The sequence below is a fragment of the Corapipo altera genome, unplaced genomic scaffold (assembly GCF_003945725.1).
Source record: "Corapipo altera isolate COAL_440 unplaced genomic scaffold, ASM394572v1 1, whole genome shotgun sequence".
NCBI classification, from domain to species: Eukaryota; Metazoa; Chordata; class Aves; order Passeriformes; family Pipridae; genus Corapipo; species Corapipo altera.
The window spans coordinates 18,156,788-18,179,919 of NW_020884873.1; the positions used below are offsets into that span (position 1 = coordinate 18,156,788).

Here is a 23,132-nt window from a genome sequence, read left to right on the forward strand (position 1 = left end):
TCTACCAATATCAACAATATCTACCAATATCAACAATATCTACCAATATCAACAATATTAAACAACTGTAAAACCTTTGAGAGTTTACCAAGAGCTACCCTGATTTCAAAGATAATCGAAATAAAAGATAAATTTATAAGTGACCACATGGCAAGTCAGTAATATTGTACAGAATAAAATGTGGGATCAGACTGATCCGTACTTGGGTCACTTCATAGTCAGAACTGGATCGCACCACTGACAAACTGAAACAGATTTACGATGAGTCTAAACCAGAAACAGCCACTGAAAAAAATAACATTGTTTGGCTGTACATTGAAACTATGATTAAAAAGATGATTAAATGTTTCTATTTTGAACAAAAAAAACCCCAACCCAAACAACAAAGAATGTCTTTAAAACCCTTTTTGCTCCAGCAGCTCGTTTCACACAGGGAACATGGCAAGAAAAACATGTTGCAGCAACTTTAGCTATGGGAAGATGACTGATATTTTAGATTGAGCTGACAGCTGACTTAGGAGTCATCACTAGGGCTAACATCTTCCTTCTCCATGCAGCCTCCAGTGGTCTGGCATGTCTCAAAACTTGAAAGGAAAAAAAAATGATGCTGATTTCATAGGGAAGTAGCCTATGAAGAGCCAGTTTGGAGGATGAAGTCAACTACATATGGTTCTATTTATTTGGTTGGTTTGGGGTGGGGAGAGGGAATCAGTGGCAAATTCTCAGCCCTAACAACCAGCTCACAATAAAAGCTTATGAAGTCAAGAGTTCCTCAAGGAAAAGAAACAGTCTTAAAGTTTGTATTTATTACATAAATGCCAACATATTTGCAAGATTCCAAAACTCGGGCAGCATCCAGCTTGAATGATTAAAGAGCGTTTCTCCTTGAGGATTTGATTCCAGCTCAGATAAACTGTAATCCAAAACTGCCTTTGGATAGCACAGCGTACACAAAACCTCCCTCTGTATATGGAGGTGATACAAAACAGGTACACTAGGCAGGTCATGTCCTAATGCATACTTAGACCTCTGTGCCACAAACCAAACACAGCTGAATTTGCATGCATGACCAAAGCTTTCTGCATTTTCTTTTAGTGGAGGGAAGAAAAATATACCCCTAGGAAACAAAAGTACCCCTTCTCTGTGCTTTATGAATGGGAATTGACATAGAAAAAGGCAGGAAATGAGGTAAGGTTTCTTTTTCCTCTCATTCTCCATATTGTGACCACGACGCACACATGCATTTCTACATTAAAGAATATAACCACATACTCATATATGGCTGCATCTCATCCAAGCACTGGTCACTCGGGAAAACTTTGAAATTCAAGAATTCTGCGAGTCTGATCCTACAACCATTACCAGTTGGGAGCTAACATACATTTCTTTTTTTGTTCATCATAAAGCTTTGAATTATAATTTGCTCATTAGCCTAATAAATATCTCATCCTTGTGTGGCCCATAACAGCAGAAAGAGCAGTTATTATAGCAGTTCCCCACTGCAGCAGGGGAGCTCGCCTGACCTCAGCATCCCTCAGCACCTTAAGCAAACATGGATCCCGTATAGCCGTGAATCCTCATGCAGCTTTCCTGCTAACCCAGACATAGGAAAGCAAGAGGTGTGACTCTTCTCTCTCCAGAGTGTGCACAGTCTCTTCTCCAGTCACAGGAGAAAAATCCCATCTCCAAAGGTTTTCTCCATCTGCTTCGGGTAAGAGAAAATTAACAGTCTGTGGCACAGGGGCAACGTGTGCTGTAAAAAAGGTTCACTAGCTCATGTGCTTTGGTTGTGCTGAGCATTTCAGTTGTGACCAACATAATTTCCTGTCATTCCACTTTTCCCAAGTTGCCTCTACATCTGTCCTGAATCTGTTTGAAACTCCTGTTTATAGTTGAGTAAGGAAATCAAGAGATATTAACAGTTAACAGATTTTTATTTATGTTTTAAAGGTTTCTCAGTGCATATAAAAATGATCCCAAAATAGTGAGTCTGATTTGGAGATTTTTTTTTTTGTTAGATTGAGGGTTTGGGGTTTTTTGGTGGTTGGTTTGTTGGTTTAGGGTTTTTTTGGGTGTGGGTTTTTTGGGTTTTGTTTTTTGGTTGATTTTCTTTTTTGTTGTTGGGGTTCTTGGGGGGGGTGCCTTTTTCTTGTCGTTGTTTGGTTTTTTAAAAAAAGAAAAGAAAGCTGAGATTGTGATTCTGATTCTGTTGAAACCTCCCTTGGCCCATTCCCAAAACATATGCCTGATGAGAAGAATGATGACTCTCCCAAATGTACTAAATTAAATAGGGCAATTTTGGGACCTCCTCCAAGATCTTTCTCCATCTGTCCATCTCCTGCCCAGCAATTCACTGTGTCCCCCAAATCTTGAACTCCAATGCATTCTTCAGCCCTGGCACTGACACTTGACTTTGTCCCACATTAACCTAGTCACATCCCACCTCAGAGCAACACCTTTGCTTTTCCTGGAGTTGTCTCCTCTCACAGACTGACACCAGGGAAATTCTCCAATTTTCTATTCCCAAAGGTAGGTGGTTCCCGAGGCACAAAGGGGTAGAACCCATTGCTTGCAAAAGGAAGAGGGGCAATCCTATGGCACAGATTTTTGTCTTCTGCTGCAAAACCAGGCATCAATCCCAACAGTAAAGGTATCAAGTTCTGCCTCTTTTCTACACCGGTTCACATGAGCTCCACTTGTCCCATTTCTCTTTGGAGTTCCTTTACAAGCAGGGCTGAATCTTCTAGCATCACGACCAGACCTAATTCAGCCCTGCTGAAATCCCATCATTTGCCTGCACTAAACATGGAAAGAACTATCACTGATCTTAGACTCCACACTACCAATGTACACAAAAGAGTTAAGTACAGATATTGCATATACCTAGAAGAGGTGGGAGAAAGACTCTCCTGCCTGCAGCAGGTGAGAGACAGACCTGCAATTTTCCTGGGAATCGGGCTTTCTCCCTTAGCCTTCTGATTTACGGCGCAATCAATTGATTTCTGCCCACTGCTGCCACCCCCTTTAGTTTCAGAATTGATGGGCGGCAGCGCTCCAGCACTATTGTGTTACAGACAAACTGCGAAATGCCACCGAGGGAAGTGCTCGGCTGAGTCACGCAGTCAGCACAACACAACCCGGCCAGGCAGCACGTTGGAAGGCTCCGCATGGACCTGGCCGTGCTAGGGAAACCCGCTCCCTCCTGTCAGCAGACCTCAGCAATGCCATTTCTTGCCCCACAGAGGTTCTGACAGCAGAAATTATTCTTAGGTCTCTCTCGTTCTTGTGCATGCATACACACACACGCACATTTCATCATATCACTTCTCATCCTGCAATATCCCCATCACACCCTCATAAAGCTGGGAAATCATATTAAATGGGGATAACAGGAGAGGGCAAAGGGTAGAGGCAGACAAGTTAGCTAAATGAGCTGAAAACAAGTTGTTGGATAACACATCGAGACAGTCCAAGTCCTTACTTCTGATGCGAGGGGCAAAGAAGCTCCTCCTGCCTCTTCCCTCCTTCTTCAGCATATTTCCCTGAGTAGGTCTGGCTGAAAAATGATGTCTTTACTCAGTTAGTTTACCAGAGCATACTTGCAGCAGTAATAAGGAACGTGGGAGGCAACTGGGCCCGTTCCATTTGGCAGCTGTGCTGATCTGTATCTACTTCAGCCCACCACAAAGCCATGCCCTTATAAACTACCCGAAACCTGCAACCCAAACCCCAGCACTGCCCCATCTCCAAGCCATAGATTTCAACTCCAAATAGTGAACAGTAGAGAGTAAGTGCAAGCCTCCTTTCATTCAGGTTCTTCCATCTGCTTCCCTACCCCCAGCTCAGTCAGAAGGGGTTCAAGCTTATTCCTGCCTTCCTCATCAGACGCCCACAGAGTTTACAAAGGGAAGCCCTCCAGCACATCCTCTTCTGGAAATGCAGAGAAGCTAAATGATGTCATCAGCAGAGGCAGGCTTGGGTTTGAAGCACAGTGTGTCAAGTCCTCGTCCAGGCACCTTCCCTCCAGTGGGACGGCATTATCTTCTCTCCTCTCACGGAGCTGCACGTTTTCTAAGCGATACTGCAGCCATGGCACTGCCAAGGACTGCTTAATACCAACCTGCAGCTTGAGAAGTGATAATTTAGTGCGCCATATCAATAAGTACCTGGTTCATAACATGACACCCAATCCTTCCCTTTCACCTTCCAACATCTTTTGAAGGCATTTTCCAGGAAATACTTATCATGCGCCAGCTTCCCAAGTCAAACAGATATAAGAACGCCTTAATTATGCTGCAGCAGATAACACACCTTTTTAAAGCTTTAAGAAAACAAAACAAAACAAGCCTCTAATCCCTCTCCACACAGAAGGGCTCGAAGGCACAGCTGGATCTTGGCTGCTGGTGACAAAGCTAGTTTCCAAAGTCACTTCCCCTCTTGCTGTCCCCAGATGTGACTGGGAACCAGCACTGTTTTGAAAAAGAAAGCCACCAAAAAAACCTCTCTTCCCACCACCCCACCCTGTCAGGAGCAAAGGCTTTGCTCTAGCTTGGAGGACAGCCTTTACGCTGGCAGGCTAGGGGATATTCTGGGCAGCCAGACAACACCACATTCCTTTCCCCGTGAAACTTGTATGAAATGCTGCGTCTTAGACAGACACTTATTACTGTTTAACACTTTCCAAAAGAGAAAAAAACCACATTTAATCAATATTCCCAACTGGCTCAAATGCTTATATATACAACGGAAGGAGAAAAGAAATGCTAAGATGGACAAGAGAGGGAAAAGAGAGTGTTTTCAGATGAAATGAGAAACATGAGAGAGAAATGACAAAACAGATATGGTCAGCAAGTCCCTTCCACAGTCATGCAGCTGTATAGGAGCTTTTTTGTACCAGAGGACAGATTTTATAGCAAGGCAGAGAAGAAGCTACTCTCTCCAAAGGATTGCAAGGTAGGGGGTGAAGAGAAGGGAAGGTGAAGGGAAGCTCAAGCTGTTCCAAAAACTGTAATGATGTGAGTGGGACCAGTGGCAATAAGCTATAAAACATGTTAGCTGGAAGTATGGATAAGTATGAACAGAGGGATCCCTCATTTTCATCTCCAGTGCCTGCAGTTATGGCAGGAAGCTCTCTGGATACTTGGACATGGAGGACAAATGAAGTTTCTTAAATGCAGGAACCACCCAAGAGGAGGCCTTGCCAAATCAGTCTCTGCAGCCACAGGATAGAAGCACATGGAGTTGCTTTGACAGCCCAGAAGAAAAGCTGGCCAGTATCTTACTGCAATTAGACTTTTCTAAACCAGTGCAGACCCACGCATTTCGATACACCCATACAAAAGCCAACTGACAGAGACATAAAGAAGCAGCTTCTCTCTCAGGGTCGTTGCTCCAAACTACCCACAGTGGAGTAGTTCTTCGCTTTCCGAGAACACTTGATCTCAGCTCCAGCATCACAGCCAGCTCCGATGTCCGAGGCAGTGTATCAGACTGAATGGTCAGTGGTCCAGGCAGTGTGGTGGGGTGTCTCTGGCACCTCACTTTCCACGGGCACAAAGCAAACCACGCAGCAACACAGTCCTTCCAGCAGGATGCCATGGTAAGCAGCTTGGAAGAACCATTGAGTGTAGACACGATTTATCCAGCCAATGCCTCAATTTCATCCATCATTCATGTTTATCTCATGTAACCAAAATAATAATGAAAAATCCTGTTCTGTGGTATTTGACAGCGAAGTTTGCGCTACCCTAGTGCATCGACCTGCAACCAAGGTCTCAGATGCAAGAGTCCAACGAAAAATAGGAATAACCTGCAAATATCAGGAAAGTAGATGCCCCTCGCCAGTGAGGATTAAAAATCAGAGTCCTCTGGGGCAGAAACATGGCTTACAACAAAAACTTGGGGGAGGGGACCAAGAAGGAGAAGTGAAATGTAAGGCTACATCTAACATAAAGCTCTTCTAGGGAAAGGAGGTAAACAGTAGAAGGACATTTCTGCTGTGCAAAACCCAACATGGCCCATCTTCACCTGAACGGCCCACCCACGGGGTCTGATCAACAAAAGCACATGTTCCACTGGTGAGGTTCAGGCCAGACAGGCAAAGGCAGATGAAACAGAGGGTCTCTGTGAGGTCTCTGTGACCTCCACTCTCCCAAGGCACAAGCTGGAAGTCATTGCTCCAAAAAGCTAACAGAAAAGTGAAAAGTTTGAGGGGGGGGAAAGAAGAGATCAGACTCTGTATTTGAGACTCTCAGAGCTGAAAGGGAATAAAAAGCTGGTTGAAGCCTAGCAATCTGCTCTGCTAAAAAACCCTATGTGCAGACACAGAAACAATGCTGATTTTACATTAGAAACCAGGAAACGAGGCGGAAGGAGAATGCAGGACAGCGCTGTGTTTCTACATTAGGGTTTTTAAGTACACTGCAGGATTTCTGTCTCAGAGTACTCATTGAGTTACATCAGACTGTAATGGCCTGTTGATTTTGAGAGATGATGGCAGCACTGCTGATGCAGGGGGAGAGGAGATGGAAGGAAAGAGAAGATGTGATGTATCAGCCAGCGTGTGCACACATTTCAGATGATTACCCCTGTACTCCTGTGTGAGAAAGACACGGCAGATTCACAGTGGGACCAGGACCAGGAGGGGACTGTGCATGGGACCCTGTTAGTAATCTAGGCAGACACGGCAGGCGGTTTTGGTCCATCCCTGATTCCCACTTCATTCCTCCAGGGTAGCAGATGCCAAAAGCAACATTTTTGCAGGGGAGTCCCATCCACGGCTGGCAGGGCCAGAGCCACACGGCATGGCACAGCAATAATGGAGGAGGTGAATCCCATGTGTTCAAGGCATGCAACGTGTTCCTGAGATGGATTCAGTCTCACTCTGCCAGGCTGACAACTTTGCTTGCCTGCCTTTCTCTCTCTCCTGTATTTCACAGAAAGATGGTATCCTTTCCTTTTCCTTTATTTGCTCCTGGGCAAAAGCAATCAAGAACAAAGGATGAAAGAAAAATGCAGGGGGGGTGGGGGAAGTGAGGCGGGGGAGGGACATTTGAGAGTTAGGGAGCAATCTTTAGTAGAGAGAAGATAATTTAAAAAAAAAAAAAGGAAAAAAGGAGATGCAGAGGCTTGGGAAAAAACACAATATGCAAATGAGGCAGAACAAAAATCAGAGCTGGGAAAAAAATAAAATCACACCAAACCCATTAATTTCTCCATACACTCTCTGTCTCTCAGACAAGGGGGTGCCATTGGGGTGAGGGGTTCCTAAAGCATTCTACCACCCTCCAACTCCAGCAAACTCCCATGGCTCACCACAGGCAGGCAATCTACCCTCTGGGGCACATCAAAGGAAGGGAAGAGTGAAGCATTTCTGGAGCAGTGAAAATCCTTGTTTTTTCTCTGAGGTAGGGAGCTGTGGGGCAAACAGAACCAGCCAGGTGCTTCTAACATGATGTTTGTCAAACAATCTGATTTCAAGCTTCACTGGAGTAGTCCCTCAGCAGCTGCTTTAATCTATTGCAGCACTTCTCCCCCACAGCAGGCTACATTCCTCCTGTGACTCCTCCACTCTTCCACCAGGACAGAGGTTCCCCAGGAGCAAAGACCTCCACCTCAGCTCGCAGCAGGTTGCCTCACAGACTGAATCATCTCAGGCCACACCACAAGCTAAGGAGGATCAGGCTTGAACTGGAGGTTTCCAAGGGGCATCCAGTTGCACAAGGAAAAGGGGGATTTTGCTGCAGCAGATGACATACTGTTCTCAGTGCAGAGCCCTCGCACTGCTCAGAGGTGGGTGTCAGCAAAGGTGGCCTCTTCCGTCCAGATCGTGGATTAAATAACTCATCCATCAGCTGGTTCATTAGTGACACCGTAGTTGGTGGTGTGTTACAACACACCACAGTGCAGTTATCCTTCTACTCATCATCATTTATTTCTTTTTCTTCCAACGTATGGAAAAACATCAGTGCATGCTCCTCAGTTAGGAACCGTGAGAGGTGTAAAAGGGAACTAGGAAGCAGCAGGATTCCTGGTTTTTAAACCTAGTCTGGGGCTGACTCACCTGAAATACCACTTTTTAGCACCCACAGGGCTCTCCTTTCACATAAACAGCAGCCCCAGCTTTCTGTTCTTCTTCCTGCCCACATTTCTATTTGAAACATTATTCATTTGTCCAGTTCTGCCTGCAAACACTTGACGCCAGGGACTATAAGCTATGGCTCAGTCTTTACAAAACAAAGTATTTTTAAACAAGTTTATCAATATCAGAAAAATGGATTATTATTTTTACTTACTACCAAGGAACATCACTTAACTTAGTAAACACTAACTGCCTAGAAGCACAAGTCGCAGTTGTGTTGCAAGGGCTAGTTAAAAAACTATTTCAAAAAGTTGACAAATTCCACACCAGGGGTGTCTAAGCACCAGGTGGGGTGTGTGAAAGCAGAGGCTAAGCCTTGTACTGTATTTTACAAAGGACGGTGGATATCAAGGTAAAGCAGACTATTGAGGGCAGTCAGATGTCTACAGGGAAAACAGCAAAAGAACAAAAAGGCATCAGTGAGGGGGCAGGGAGAAGAGGACAACAAGTTTTAGCAGAGATTTTTGCCACGCACACTGGTAACTGCAATCACCCGCAAAGGTCTCTCCCACCTCCAGTGACCTGAGTGGCTGTAGGCACTGGCTGTATTTCCGAGGAGCTCCCTTGTTCCCAAGTGTGACTTCCCCACCCCACAGGGAGGCAGAGCAAGAAGATATATGATGTCTCAGTTCACATCTAAGCCAGGTCTGTGTCCCCATCAGTAAGAACTGCCACCACAACTGACACTAATTGGTTCTCTTGTTGTCGTGCTGCAGAGGTGACAAGGACCACATGGGCACCGACAAGAAGCCTCCCCTCTCTGGTCCCCTCAGGTCACAGGTAGGTTCCCTGGCAGAAGCAGTGTGCATGCATAGCTGGTATTGCCATGATGTGTGATGCCTGCTCGGTGAATAAAGAGCATCACTATCTGGAGCTGTCGAGCCTGCGTCACTCACTGCAAGAAGCAGGGGGGGGAGGACAACTACCAGCTTAAACCAGATTTTACTGGTAGGAGCATCACCAGAATTCAGGCTCTCGGGGACTTTACAAGGGAACCTAAAATATTACCAGCTGCAGTTGCAGCCTCCATATCCTCCTCCAGCCTGGAAAAACAACAATTAGTACATGTGTGCATTAGTGCATGCATGTGTTTGCATGTGCATGCAGTGCAAACACATGCGATAAACAGAGCAAGAAGAAAGAGATTGTTGTTTGAAGCTCAAAGAAGCTATTTCTAAAAATCTGTGTGCAAGTTAGAACTGAAAAAAGGCAAGAATTACTTTCACCTTTCAGGGGGGAGGGGGGCAGGGAATTAAGCACACACACACCCCAAGCAATGCCCAGGAAGAATTATGCCGCTCGTGATAAATGCAGTTTTCTGGTTCTGTGAAAAATCTGACATAATGAAAGTACCTTGAATGCAATTACTGGCACTTGTTTAGCATGGCAGGGCATTGCACTGCCACTGGGCTCGCTCCTCTCTGCTCCCAATTAGCATGCCAAGTACTCCAGCCACACACATGGGCTCACGGGTCAGGGATTGGCGCAGACGAGCAGCAAACAGCTACCTGCCCTCCAATGAGGGAGCGAGCAATGTGCTGGAAAGCTCCAGCTTCCTTCATTTTACATCCTCCCATCCCTATCACACTCTTTTCCTCCACTCCTCCAGGGTCTCTGGAGGCAGTGATAAAAACCGCAAACTCTCCCCCTCCTCTCTCAGCTGGTCTCATTCACGGCTCATGGCAGACCCGGTTTCCTCTGGGGACTCACTAATGAAGACGGCCAACGTTAATCTCTTTCCCCCTCCCTGACGGGTCGATTTATAGTTCCACGGAGAGTCCTGGATTGCAGCCAGAGGGCTTGACACATTCTTCTTGTTCCAAGACGGAAGGGGGGGAAGAGACAGGCTTGCGCGCGCGCACACACACTGAAGATATACACACACACATTTATGATTTGGATTTAGCTGGAAGATGCAGCTGGAAAACCTGTTTACCTGCTCTGAAACGGCTGCTGAAGAGAAAAGTAACCAACAGCACTTTTGCATATATATGTACACTCCAAACATCTTTGTGTTTCCACAGCACCTCTTTCAGCCCAAAGACCCCAAATCACAGGGATCACTCCCTCATCACCAGGATGAAATAAAGCATCGGTTGTGTGCCAGCAGCATTACCCGTGAGTCATTAGGAGAGGAAGCAAATGATAAGTTCTCCAGGATAAACGGCAGGGGGAGGGAAAGGGGAAATTTTAGACAGGCAGAAAGTAATGAACTGGAATTTGGCCAGGACACTGAGGTTATTGTCCTCTCATCTCGTGAAAAGTGCAGTGGGATCTTTAACAATTGATTGATCGAGGCCTCGGCTCTACCTCTCATCCCTAAGAGGTTCCAGCACTAGTTGCAGCTTCTCCAAGAGCGATGCTGGTGCACAGGTTCAGGAGTGGCTCAGAGAGAAATGCACCCCTCTGGTACCCCCACCTGCTTTTCTACCACAGTGCGTGGCACTGCCTGTACTGGAACTTCTCAGACCTGTCATTCCAACAGCTGCACCTTCAAAGGAACTGGAGAGAAGGAGAGACTCCAATATTTTTTTACCACTGAGCTATAAGAGAGCTGTAAGGGAGCTATAAGGGAGCATCCCTTCCCCCTGTGGCAGCCTCACTTGGCGCTATTTGTTTAGTTCACTCCCCGTCCACACGCGGGACTCGCCCGCGCTGACAGCACAGCTCTGCTAATAGGGTCAGTCAGTGAGCTACTGCTGCAGAGCCACAAGGGAGCACAAAACACTGGCTTTATTCCTGTAAGACCTATACATTACCTCCTCACCCTCGCCCCCTCAGGAACCAAGTGCTGGATTTAAAAGGAGCACTGTCAAGTCATTTAGGGCCATTATTTTGCACTAGAAGAAATGGCCTTTACAAAGCTCAATGGAAGCACGGTCTCATTCCATCTTTAAGTAATCTTGAAGGTTTCAATTGCAGGGCTGTAAACCACAATGCAAAAAAGCACAGACAAATAGATCAGATCAGATATGAGACTGCCCAGACACAGAGTTCCCCTTGCCAAGCTGACTGCAGAGCAAAAATAGAAATGAACACTGCACATAATTATAGTATTTTACATTTCCACTGCACTTTCCATCCTGACAGATCCCCAAATGCACACACATGTGCATGCATGTGCATACAGAGAGGCAGGACACTGGGAAAATTCACTTGCTTGTAAAAAAACCCAAGGAATTGTGGTCCAGTGGTAACAGTTTGTACTGAACCAAAGCCTTCATTAACACAAACACACACACACACAAGCTCATAGAAAATCATAATGTGAAACAAGACTAAGCCAAGCCACAGCAATCTGTAGATCAGCAGCTCCAGCACTTCTGCTGCTGCTCAGCATTTCCCCCCAAAACAGAAGATTAGAAACTGATCTTTTATTAGCTCTTGCCCTCTGTTTCCCAGCGAACCCCAAGGTGCCAATTCCACTTTGCTACCACAGGGCAGGGGCAGCTCTGCAGCTGTTGATCCACAGTCTTCCCTTCTCCTGCTGTCAAGCACTTTGCAGCCTGTAAGCAGGCACATCCTCCAGCCCTACGGGCTGCAACAGCCCCATTCTGCAGACAGCAGAGCATCTGAACAGGGGAACCAAAGCCAGCGCTCCTCTTTCCCTCCTGAACAAAAGAGCCCGTGTCAAGTACAAGGGCCCCTTCTCTCCTTTGTGCCACCCAAGGTGCTCTGAGCAAGGATGAAAAGAAAATGGCCACGAAAGAGTGCTGGAAGATAAAGTAAGAGCAGAGACATGATGCTCTGGCAGAAACCTTCAACTTTCTCAGTAGGCTGGGAGGCAGGAGAGAGAAGAACAGGCACTAGCTCGCGCCTCAGCCTGGGAGGCTGGGTAACTCCCTTCTTTTTCCCACATGTCTGTGGCAAGTCAGTTTTGTCTTCCACATATTAAATATCTCACAGCAGTTTTAAACTCCCATCTGAGCACACAGGCATTTCGATGCTGATATGTGGCCAAGCACATGAAGAATGGGGGTAGGAAGTTCAAGAGGAGACAGAGAAGGCAGCAGCTCTGAAGCACTACAAAACCAAACTGATAGGTCAGGAGGGAAGGAAACAGTCTGAGGTTACGAAATGATACAACAGCTGGCTCGACAGAGCTGCGATTTTTTTTTTAATGAAAACCAGGAATCTCACCAACAATACAATGTAATCGAGTGCAGTATGCAACTACCCGTTCAGGAAAGAGCCTCCCTGCTAGTAGTCTTAGTCCTTACACTAGCACGAGGCCAATATCTGCCTTAGATGCCTCTCACAGAAGAAGCTGTTCACTCAGCAACATGCTGCATAGTGTCTGAGGCTCAGTGAATGATTGGCCCATGCCCATCTCAGCAGATATTTTGGGGAAGAAAGAGATTTTTGTCAAGGACACTGCAGCAACACCCTCCCTTATACTTAAGGAAACAGTCATGGGATTGCTAATGTCCAAACAGGACTCTAGGTTTTAATAAGGTCACTCTGAAAGAGCCCCACCTAATAAGCTGCATGGAAGTCAATTTATCGACCTCAGCACATGAAGTTGTGGTTGCAGGGTGTGTAGGTAATTCATACCTAATGCTCAAGGTCATCCCCTCTGGCTACAAATGGGAGACCAATGCGATTTCTTATATTTCATTTAGTTTAATAGTCCAGTGTATTATTCAGGAATGCAAGGAAAAGCCTTCTCAAAACAGGATTTTTATTTTGACAGTGTCACTTTAACAACAAATAGCTGGCTGCTCAGTTCCCTTAGCAGGAGACAGCAGGTGCTCAGCTGGCTGATTTAGCAGCAGCCGCAACTGCCACCACGAGCTGCTGGGTGCAGTTCACAGGCTGCAATTCTCAACACCCCCAAGGGGACTGCAAATTCCCAAGGAGGAGGAAGGGCTAACAGGAGCGAAAGAAAAGGCAAGGGGGCAAGCTTGGGGTGAAGCATTATCAAATTAATGAACAAACCTCACTGCCACATCACTGGGACACCCTCACTGGAGTCTCATGGGTACCTATGTCAGCTGCCTTCCCCCAGCCCTGCGTACGCACCTTCCCACATAAGGAATTAAACTCCTTTCCTCCCTTCTCCCCCACCAGGAAATAACATGCCCACTTTTTACCTGGAAGCAACATCAGCAAGATACTCCACAGTCTCCTGAGACCTTCCCCAATAGGTTCCTTTTATGAAAACAAACCAGTGTCCTCAGTAAACAACGAAAAAGCAAGAAGACCATGTCATACAGCCTTGTGCCTACAGAAAATCAGGGCTATGGAAATATCTCTTAGCAGAGGGTATGGTACAGCGAGAGGCTTGTGGCATGAGATTGCCAGAGATGACCTTAAAATAATCTTTAAAATTAAAAATAGACAGGTGCATGTGACTTTGTGATTTGGTTTTTGTTGTTGTGGGAGAATTTTATTTTTTAAAACATACCACATAAAAATGGCAAGACAAAAATTCTGGCCATTTCCTTTACCTCCCCCATCTTGCACATCTAGCAATGAAAGTTTTTTCTAGGCTGAAGTACTATGACAATCAGTGGACCAAGAAAATCATATCTCCTAAGCAGTGAGAAACTGAAAGCTGTGATGTTAAAAGAGAATGGGATTTTACTCAGTCCACATTAAACGCTGTATGGTCTTCACTTGCTTTTGCTACTGTCTATACCAAGACTTGTATTTATTGAGTTATTTTAAGCTGCAGACAGCCAGAGGAATCAAAACTCTCTTATCTACAATTAAAGCACAGAAACATCCGTTACACCTCAGCAGCAGTTCTCTAACTAAGGCCTCCAAAAAATTAAAACACAGAGCACACATTACTCTTTACTGCAGCCTTAGACAGATCAGGCTTGATGACAGTACCACTTTTTAAATCCATTAGGGCAGGGTGAATGGGGGAGACAAACTGGTACAACCCCAGTGTAAAATAAACATTCCCTTTGGGTCATCTGTAAAATTAAACTAGACTCAACGCTAAAGAGTACACTTAAGGAGAGAAACATGAACCTTCCAATTTTTTTACAAGCATACTATCAGTGGAAGAGGCTTGAGTAAAGATAACAATATATGAGTGTATTGGCTGACTGTTATTGTTGGCTACTCAAGCAAAGTAGGGCTTCAACAACCCAGAATTTACAGGACCACGAGCCTATTGGGTCCCTGGTTTTTATTTTGAGCCAATTCACATTCACTTATGCTGTTGGATAAGTCATGATGCCATCAGCGACATCGGCCCAGCTGGAAAACTGGGTTAAGAAAGCAGTGGATGCTCATCGAAAAGTAGGGCTTGCCTGCACAGGAACACACAGGAGAGACATGCAGAAGCACTTTAAGAAGACGGGTAAAATGACTTTAAATGCCTGTATAGACAGATTTATACAGAATGCAAATGTACCCCCGATTTGCCTGCTCCATTACTAAACCTATTTTTACTAAATCAGCTGAAAGTTAATTTAAGTCTAAATAAGGGTATGGTCAGATCAGCCAAGCAATCCGGTCAGTGCAGGCTAACAAGTTGCTGTCCTTTCAGACAGATATCAGTAACTCACCATATGTTCTTCCAGCCTTCTGCAACGCAAAGAACCTTACAGTATCCTAAGAGAAATCTCCCACAAACTGTTTTTATGTGACTTAAAAATCAGAGGGGACAGTTTGGCTGGGAGTCAGCAATCTGGTACATTGGCAGGGGCGGGCTACAAAGGATATCCCAAGAGTTGCCAGTCTAGCACTGTTTCTTGGCTCCAAAATTAAATATACAGTCAAACTTTTAATTTTCCCCAAAAAATACAGAAATGGAGCTTTGACCCTGCTGGGATGCTGCCTCAGGAACACCCAGTGATGTTGCCACCAAGAAGGAGAATTCATCTGCAGCAGGATGTTTTCCAGCACTGCAGTCACTTCACAGAAACAAGAAGCCAGGCAAGGGCTGTTGCCAACTTTCACACACGCTACTCTAGGACTGGGCAGTGACTCAAGAAAACAACTTCCCAGCCTCATCCCAGCAGTGACCCCAGCCATGCACCTGCCTCAAGAGACACTGGCATGCCTTTATGGCTTTGACGAGAGCACGCCTCTCATGCATTGGCTTCCTTACTAGGAGGAGGCCCCACATGCCACATGGGCTCAACACTGGGTGGACAGATCTCCGTGAGTGGACATGAAGAGATAAGCTTGTCACTGAATACAGGGGAAATACAGAGTTGACACAGTAGCTGTTTCCTGAGAAACAACAAGTTGCTGGCAGCAAGGAAAACCCTGGTTTGGTGTCTACCTGATTTTCAGTCCTTCCTGCCCCAGGGTTACATTGCCCTTGACTAGCATTTTCTAGGAATGAGAATATAAGGACAGAAGAGATGTCACTGCTCCCCCAACCCTCCTGCATCAGGAGTCAGCTGGGGGTGGGCTCAATCCATTGTACCCGACCATAACCCTTCCAGCCAACCTGCCAATGTGTCATGAGGGCCATCCTCTCCTGGCTGTTCCATCTAATTGGCACACACCAAGTGCCAGGGCTCCTCGGTGTTTGCTCTCTCCCCCTCTCTCCAGGGCTATGCAGCATTAATGTTTCACTAGCAGCTCCCGCTCTCCTCACAGCTCTATCAAGCACATCTCTGCTCTGACCTGCCGCCCCAGCCACTGGGCTCCTGACCCCCAGAACCTACACCTGCCCCAGCCTGGCTGCCCCTCAGTCCCAGCAGTGCTCTGCATGCCTTTGGAACAGGAAAGCAGCAAAACCCCTCACTGCCACGGGGAGCCAGCTCGGACCACCAGCCTCGTCCTGCCTGCAGCTTAACTAGCACATTAAGGCTGGAAGGGGAAAATGCCCAGCAACCCCCCTGCATCCCCACCAGCTCCCTCCCTTCCCCAGCTTGCCACCGTAGTGTAAACCCTTTTGTTTCTCACCAGAAATACGGCAATTATTTCAGAAAAATCTCTCCCCTCATCACTGGTAGAAAAACCACAGTCTGAGACAGTAGCTCTCTTGATGATCGCAGACAGTGGAATATTCCAGAAAAAGAGGAAGATTTGGGAAGGGGGAGGGGAGGAGGTATCTGGGATCCAATCTTCCTCTCCCTGCCAGCCCCCTCCATCTCTAGCAGATTTCATTTGTATCAGGAGGATTTCTGTGAAATTTTCATCCAACCCTCCCTCTCTCCCATTTCAACTCCCAGCTAAGCTCAGTCAAAGGTGCACAAGAATAACATGCTGCTACCCTTTTCTCACAGGCTGGACAAGTAAGTCCTCAGCTAGCCACATGGAAGCCATTAAAAATATATTAACATACCCAGCAGGGTCTGTCACTTTTTCTTTTCTCCCCCCCCCCCCCCCCCCCTTTTCTTAAACATAGAGAAGGAAGAAATCTTGCCACAGTAACAAGAGGTTTTCATCAAGTCTCATTACCTCAAGCACAGCCGCGCACCACAGCCCCCACAGAGAACAGCCTTCGGTTCCCGCTGTCATTAAAGGAACGAAGATCTTAAACAAAAATTAAACCCAGGACAGCATGGAGCTGGGAGCACATGAATGGATCAGGCAGGGAAGGGTGCAAGAAAGCTGAGGGGAAGAGCAGGAGCAGAGCCACCAGACAGGGCTCCACTCTTGCAGCTTGGGTGGGATGGGGCAGGTTAAATGTATCCCACAGAGCAGGGCAGAGGCAAGCATTTACAACATTTTGAGCCAGCATCCAAAGGTATGCTATATTTCACAGACTTAGTGACACAGCAATGTCCTGGAACATTAATAAAGGCTCAAGGTAAAACCAGACCAGCAATTACGATAAGCAAGCAGCTTTTTCTCAGTCTGCAATGCTGCACGACAAGGATGATTTTGCACACTCTGACACATGTCCATTTTACTCTAGGAGGTCCTCATCCCTTCCAAACAGCATGATGGCCCATGCCTCCCGGAGCAGCTGCACAGCACATCTTAACCTGCAGCAGCTGCTCTAAGCCTGAAGCAGGTGGCTGCTGGTGTTTAATAACTTGGGAGGAGGGTTTGAAGGGTGGGAGGCAGCAAGTCTACATTTAAACAAGGGATTTCTATACCATTGTTAGTCAAAGGGCTATCAAGTCAAAGTGCCCTTAAACTGTAGTTTCTCAAGTATTTCTTTGGGCAAATCACTGGGTTAAGCAGATTTCCTCTCCACCCTGGCTACTTTAATCCAGATCAATTCCCTGATCCAGTTCAATGTGCAGCAGCACGTTCAGCTGCACTGACACAGCTGAACAAGCAGCTCAGGAGCAGCAGCAGGAACTGCTGAAAACAACACTCGTAAAACTGCACCCTCGGATTCAACAGGCATGACACTTAGTCCCAGGGGAGCAAGATGCTGCATGCAAGCCCTGTGAAAACAAAGGGAAGAGGGATACTTCGTGCATGGCTAACAGGAAAGAGATGTGCTGAGCCAAAGAGGACAAAAAAATCCAAAAATTTGGTGACACTGTGGCCATGTTTTACGCACCTCTAGATTCCCATAAACGGGAATGGAGGAAAGCAAAAAGGTCTCCCTTGTGAGGTGGACAGTACAGTCAGGAAAGGCAGAGCTATGCAGAAGAGCCAACAATGGCAAAGCACCAATGAAGGGTGGACAGAAGACCTCTGAGGAGTAAGGAGGATAAGAACCCACTGCTGGTGAGGAGCAGGAACTGTGGAGACACCACAGAAATAACTCCCTGGCGGAGCAGTGAGAAGAAGGGAACTGGGACATGAACTGGATGATACAGAGGCAGGATGAGAATGTAGAGGATCCACCCTGGGCACAGAGGAGGGGAACAGGAGAAATAGTAAGAAAGATACTTCAGGTCTCTGGTGTCACAATCATTCCGGTTGTGAACAGTTTAATGGGTCATTATCCAAACATTTCATACACTCTCTGGTTCTGGAGTAATTACATCCATTCTTTAAAAAGATGTCACATAACATGGTCTACTGATATTACAGAAGCAGACAGGAGAGTAAGCAAAACGTCTGACTGTACTAGAACCAGACTGGAAAACAGCACCAATTTCATAATGATATGATACAAGTCAGGGATATATTTGCCTCTGCAGCACTGAAACCTGCTCTACTCATCCCACCTTGGAAAGCAAATACAAGAAAGTGAGGAGGTTCAGCAACAGGCAACAAAGAGACCTGGAAAACAGCAAATGCTTACATGAAGTCCATATGTGCAAAACAACAGCTATGTGCTGGGTAGGGGGAAAAAAGTCTTGTAGTGCAACCATGCTATACTGCATGCCAGGGCTGTGACACAGTGGGTGTGCGCTGTTCTCCCCAGGAAACCTGTCCATCCGCTCACAGCCAGCCACCACAACCCGGCCATAACTGCCACCAGCCATGGAAGAGTCACTCCTTGAGGAGCTATAGCAAGGCAGACTCTTCACCCACACCTGCCAGATTGAATATGCTGCACAGTCTTCACTGCTGAGCCCTATGGTTGGTATTTCTACAGTCTCGCAGATAAGCAGTTTGGCTGGGTTGCTCTTCCTTGCTGCTTCAACATAGGGAGCACAAACTTTGTCATATAAAAGAAATCAAGAGCCCTGCTTTAAACTGATTGCAGGAAGATACTGGAGTCTTATCCACAGTCCTGGGTTTGACAGCCACATAATTAGGTCAGGGGATAGCTGTGCTGTAACAGATTCCTTGGACTTGGCTCTACCCAAGGTAGAGACACACGTGAATGCTGCTTCAGCGTGTATTTGCTCGCTTGCCAGCAGCCTGGATTCTTGAAAACATACTCTGTGTGACTAGTCCATCTCAGATCAAAACTCACGCCGTTGATGTGGGCTCCCAGATCTCAACTTCTGCAACAGCCTCCAACAGCAGCACTAAGGACAGCAAAGTTTGAGCCAAGGTACAGCTGCCTGTAGCTGAAACAGGCCTACAATAAATGCCAGAGAAGGGAGAGCAGGCTCTAGCCAGCACATGCAAGGAAGGCACTTGTATTGATGCAGGCTCAGGTCATCCCAGGGACCAGGAGTCTGACACCCATGGTTAAAGCATAATCAAGAAATGTTTCCTGACAGTGAAGTCTATTAGGTTGTGGAACAGGCTCCCATGGGAAGTGGGGGAAGCCTCATCCCACTGTCTCTGTAAGGAGTGATGGGCCAGACAGTAGAGAATCGAGCCCCAAGACTTGACGAGATGGCCTGATGGGGTCAGTCCCATAAGATGCCTCAGGAGTAACACAGACTTAAGAAATTTCCTCTGCCCCTCCTGCAATATCTCCCCAATTCCGCAGACACTGCTGCTTGCAAGGCAGCACCACGGACTAGATCACTGTAGCCTGGGCCTTTTCACATATTCGGAGGGACGGGGCTTCTGATCCACAGCAGGTCACTGATGTAAGTTACAGCACAGTCCTACCAAGGCTTGCATCCATGTAACCAATGGGATGGTGGCAGTACAGGACAGGAATGGGAGGTGAGGAAATAGGAATTTCTTAGGCCATGCTACAGGTATCTTTATACTAACCCTGTGCACATGAAATCACGCAAAGAAAGGCAGTGGAGGATGCAACTAGGGTGGAGGAAGGGCATTTACTAAATTATGACTTAGTATGGTCAGACTTGTGTAATTGGACATGGCCTAACATATATGGAAATTATCTTAATTTACAGCAGAGAATGTCCCTGTGGATAATATATATGGTACCAAGTAAGTTTCTGACACACTGGACTAGCACTAACTTAAGTATTGGAGGTCTGAAAGACTGTCTCAGTTTTTAATTTATGTAACATTTAATTGCGTCCCTTACACGTTTCCTTTTTATATTTTTTGAATGGGGGAAGATCAGCTTGGTTTTGAACTGTGCAGATCAACAGAAAGGCTTATTTTACCCCATTTAAAGCTATCAGATGCCTATCTCCCTTTTGGCTTGGGTTTTGGTATGGGTTTTGGGTTGCTTTTTCTTTTTGTTTGGGGATGTGGGGAAAGGAGGTGTTAAGAATATAACAAAGTTCAAAATTAATGTCTCAACTTGTAACACACTTTCCCCCTCCCACAACACTGGTTACAGAAGCTACCCACGGCTGACACTACTCATGAAGCTCCATATGGTTCTGCTTCCCTTCACTTTTCCTCAGCCTGACAAACTTTGGCACTGCTCAGGTTTTCCTGGTCCTTGGGAAACAGGAAGGACTACAACAATTCCAGCTTCTCCTTCCTTTGCTTTTACAAAGCTCCCATGGTGCCATCTATGAAAACCCTACCGTAATGGCAAAGCATAAAGGCAAACTTGTCTGAATGTCACTGGTGCTGCAGGATTTATCATACTGCATTCAATATTGGTACCAATTACTTAGATTGCATTAGTTGAAGGACTTCAGTAACATCAGGGTCCCTTGTCCTCAGTGCAACTTACACATACAGCAACAAATGTCCGTGCCTAACAGGCTAGTAAAGTTATTTTATTTATGGTAGAAAGGCTTCAAAATGGAGCATCATTTTAAAGCACCCATGAGTTGACAACAGTTTGTACAATTATCACAAACCACTCAAAAAAAGCTTCCAGTACACCTGGGAAGTAACCATGTACACAGTAAGTACTCTATATGCACCATAACTCAGCAAACGCTTTTTGCAGCTCCCTTCTACACTCAGTCATGAAGGATATAGATCATTACAGCCTCCAGCTATAGAGCTTCAGCTCACAGAGTAGCAGCTCACACTTTTAGCTCTGGAGATCCCCAGTTCAATCTGCTGCACGTCAGCCAAGAGGGCAGCTGTCATATAATTACAGCCACAACTTTGCATGTGAAAAAGTAGGGAGAGTGAACAGAGATCTTATTATAGACTTCTGGTTGCAACCTGCTGAACAGCTCCCTATTTAAAGTAACTTCTTGTAAAGAGGAAGGAGAGGGGGTAAAGAAAAAAAAAGGAGAAAGAGGAAAGAGAATCTTCCAATTCATCTTCCCAATTCTCTCTGTTTTGCAGAAGAAACTAGTGCTGCTTTGCAGTCCTTTGATACAAATACATGTGTATACTAGATGAAGCACACAAGTGCAAAGCCAGGAGTAAGGCTCCTGGCTTATAAGTCCAAAAAAGAGAAAAAGGAAAAAAAAATTCTCATTGTTGCAACTGAGACGTCTGAAGTCCAACAAGGTATCTTAGTTTCTTTCTGAACTATAACCACTCATCAGAAGCCAACCCATTTAGCTATGCAATTCAAGTATTAACATTTAAGTTCAAGAAATCTTAACTCAGTTACGTCCTGTTTTCTTGAAACTGTGCATACAAGTTCTCAGAAAGACTTAACAAAACAGAGAATCTGGGAAGAGAGTATGTTTGAAATACAAAGGTACAAATCATGGCGAAAAATTCACCCTCGAATTAAAAGTTCTTTTAGTCAGTGAAACACAAAACAATTAGACCAAGTTTCTTCTTATCCGTTAATCTCTCTGCAGATCCTTCTGCACACACAGAGTCGTTTTTGAGACAAACTTTTTTCCAAGCCAAGATAGTCAAAAACTGAATTTGAAATACTATAATCCAGTTTTAAAGAAACAGTTTTCCCCCCAACAACTATTCTAGAAATGTCTTTCCTCAGTAAAGCTATTTCAAGCTTAAGATACAGATTAAATCCTTGTAGAATCTTCTCTCCTCGGCAGTCCCATCCATCCATCCATCCATGACCCAGCAGCACAGAACCTGAAGGTCTCCTACTCCCTGAGGTGAATCAACCACTTTGGACCATGAGCAGCAAATGGAAGCAAACTCTCCAACTTCCTGCAAACTACTTGCCTGCTTGCTAAATACCATTTAAATAGACCAATCTGACTCAAACTGTTCAGTACCTGCCTGCAAGAACAAAGACTTGCTGAAACACGTCAACTAGTTCATGCACGCTACACCACTGCCCCTCCAAAACTCCCTGGAACACAGTGCTGTGCTTCCAACAGGATTTGAAGAAGCACCTAATCGACAGACAAGCTGGAAGGTGTTCACATAACTGCTAACACCAAGCGCAAACCTGCACCTCTAAATTCCAGAATTCACCAGAAGTTTGTATTTAAACCAGTTGAATTCTCTGGTGACACCCTCTCATCAGCCTTGTTTCTGAAGACTAGTTTTCATTTGGCTCAAAGAGTCTTCTGCTTCTCCCCTCAAGCAAGACCTAGCCAGGAAACACACAAACTAGCTGACCATCTCCCTCCATTTAGAAGAGGGTGAGGGAGAGAATCAAGGACAGGAAGCCCCATTTTGAGGAAAGTTATGTGCAGCTGTGGCAGCACAGATACATTTGGGGCTGATTATACACACGCAGCAACGCCTTGGCTGGGTTCACCCCACAGGAGGGACTGATAAAAAGTTCACCTCTCCCTCACCTACTGTAATCAGGCAAAGCTCACAAACATCTGAACCACACTTGTTACGGATGTCCAACAAAAGCAGTACAACCCTGTGCAGAGACGACTGAAATGAGACATTGGTGTGCTGTGTTCTGGTATTACTTCTGTAAATTTAGCACTGCTGAAAGGTTCCAGATAAACATTCTCTGGAGACCCAAATCCTCTGCCTACCTTGAGAACATATGCAGAGAAGACAGCAGCAAAACTTATACTTGCTTTTCTCATCTCTTCCAGCCTGCTGAGGCTGAAATGACTGACAAAGGTCCAAAATAAGGGACACACACAAATTATTAATACTGCACTAGTAGTCTTGCTGTTGCTGCGACAGTCTAAAGACTTAACAGAGGCAGGCTCTGCAGGGAAATACTACTTTACTTCAAAATCATTCATTCAGGAAACTTACATACTGAAGAGAAAAGAATCATTCTGCAGCATGCTCTGTCAAACCCTCAGCTTTAAAACCCTTCATTTCTAAAGCAAAAGTGATTTTAACAAGAACAGGAAATTTACGTGAAGCATAAGGAGCTTCAAATTTCAAGTGAGCAACGCTGGAACAGCATTACTTCCGGACACAAATCCTAACACGCATCTTCTCATGCCTGACCTGGAAAGTCCATCCCACTTCTGGGAGCCAGGTAAGCGTTCTGTCTCTGCAGCCTCTCTGC

General features: G+C 45.7%; 1 protein-coding gene across 5 annotated transcripts in view; it reads right to left on the reverse strand.

Annotated features, from left to right (window-relative positions):
• Nucleotides 1–23,132, reverse strand: part of TCF20 (transcription factor 20) — a 130,942-nt gene that overhangs the window by 94,806 nt on the left and 13,004 nt on the right. The window lies entirely within an intron of this gene.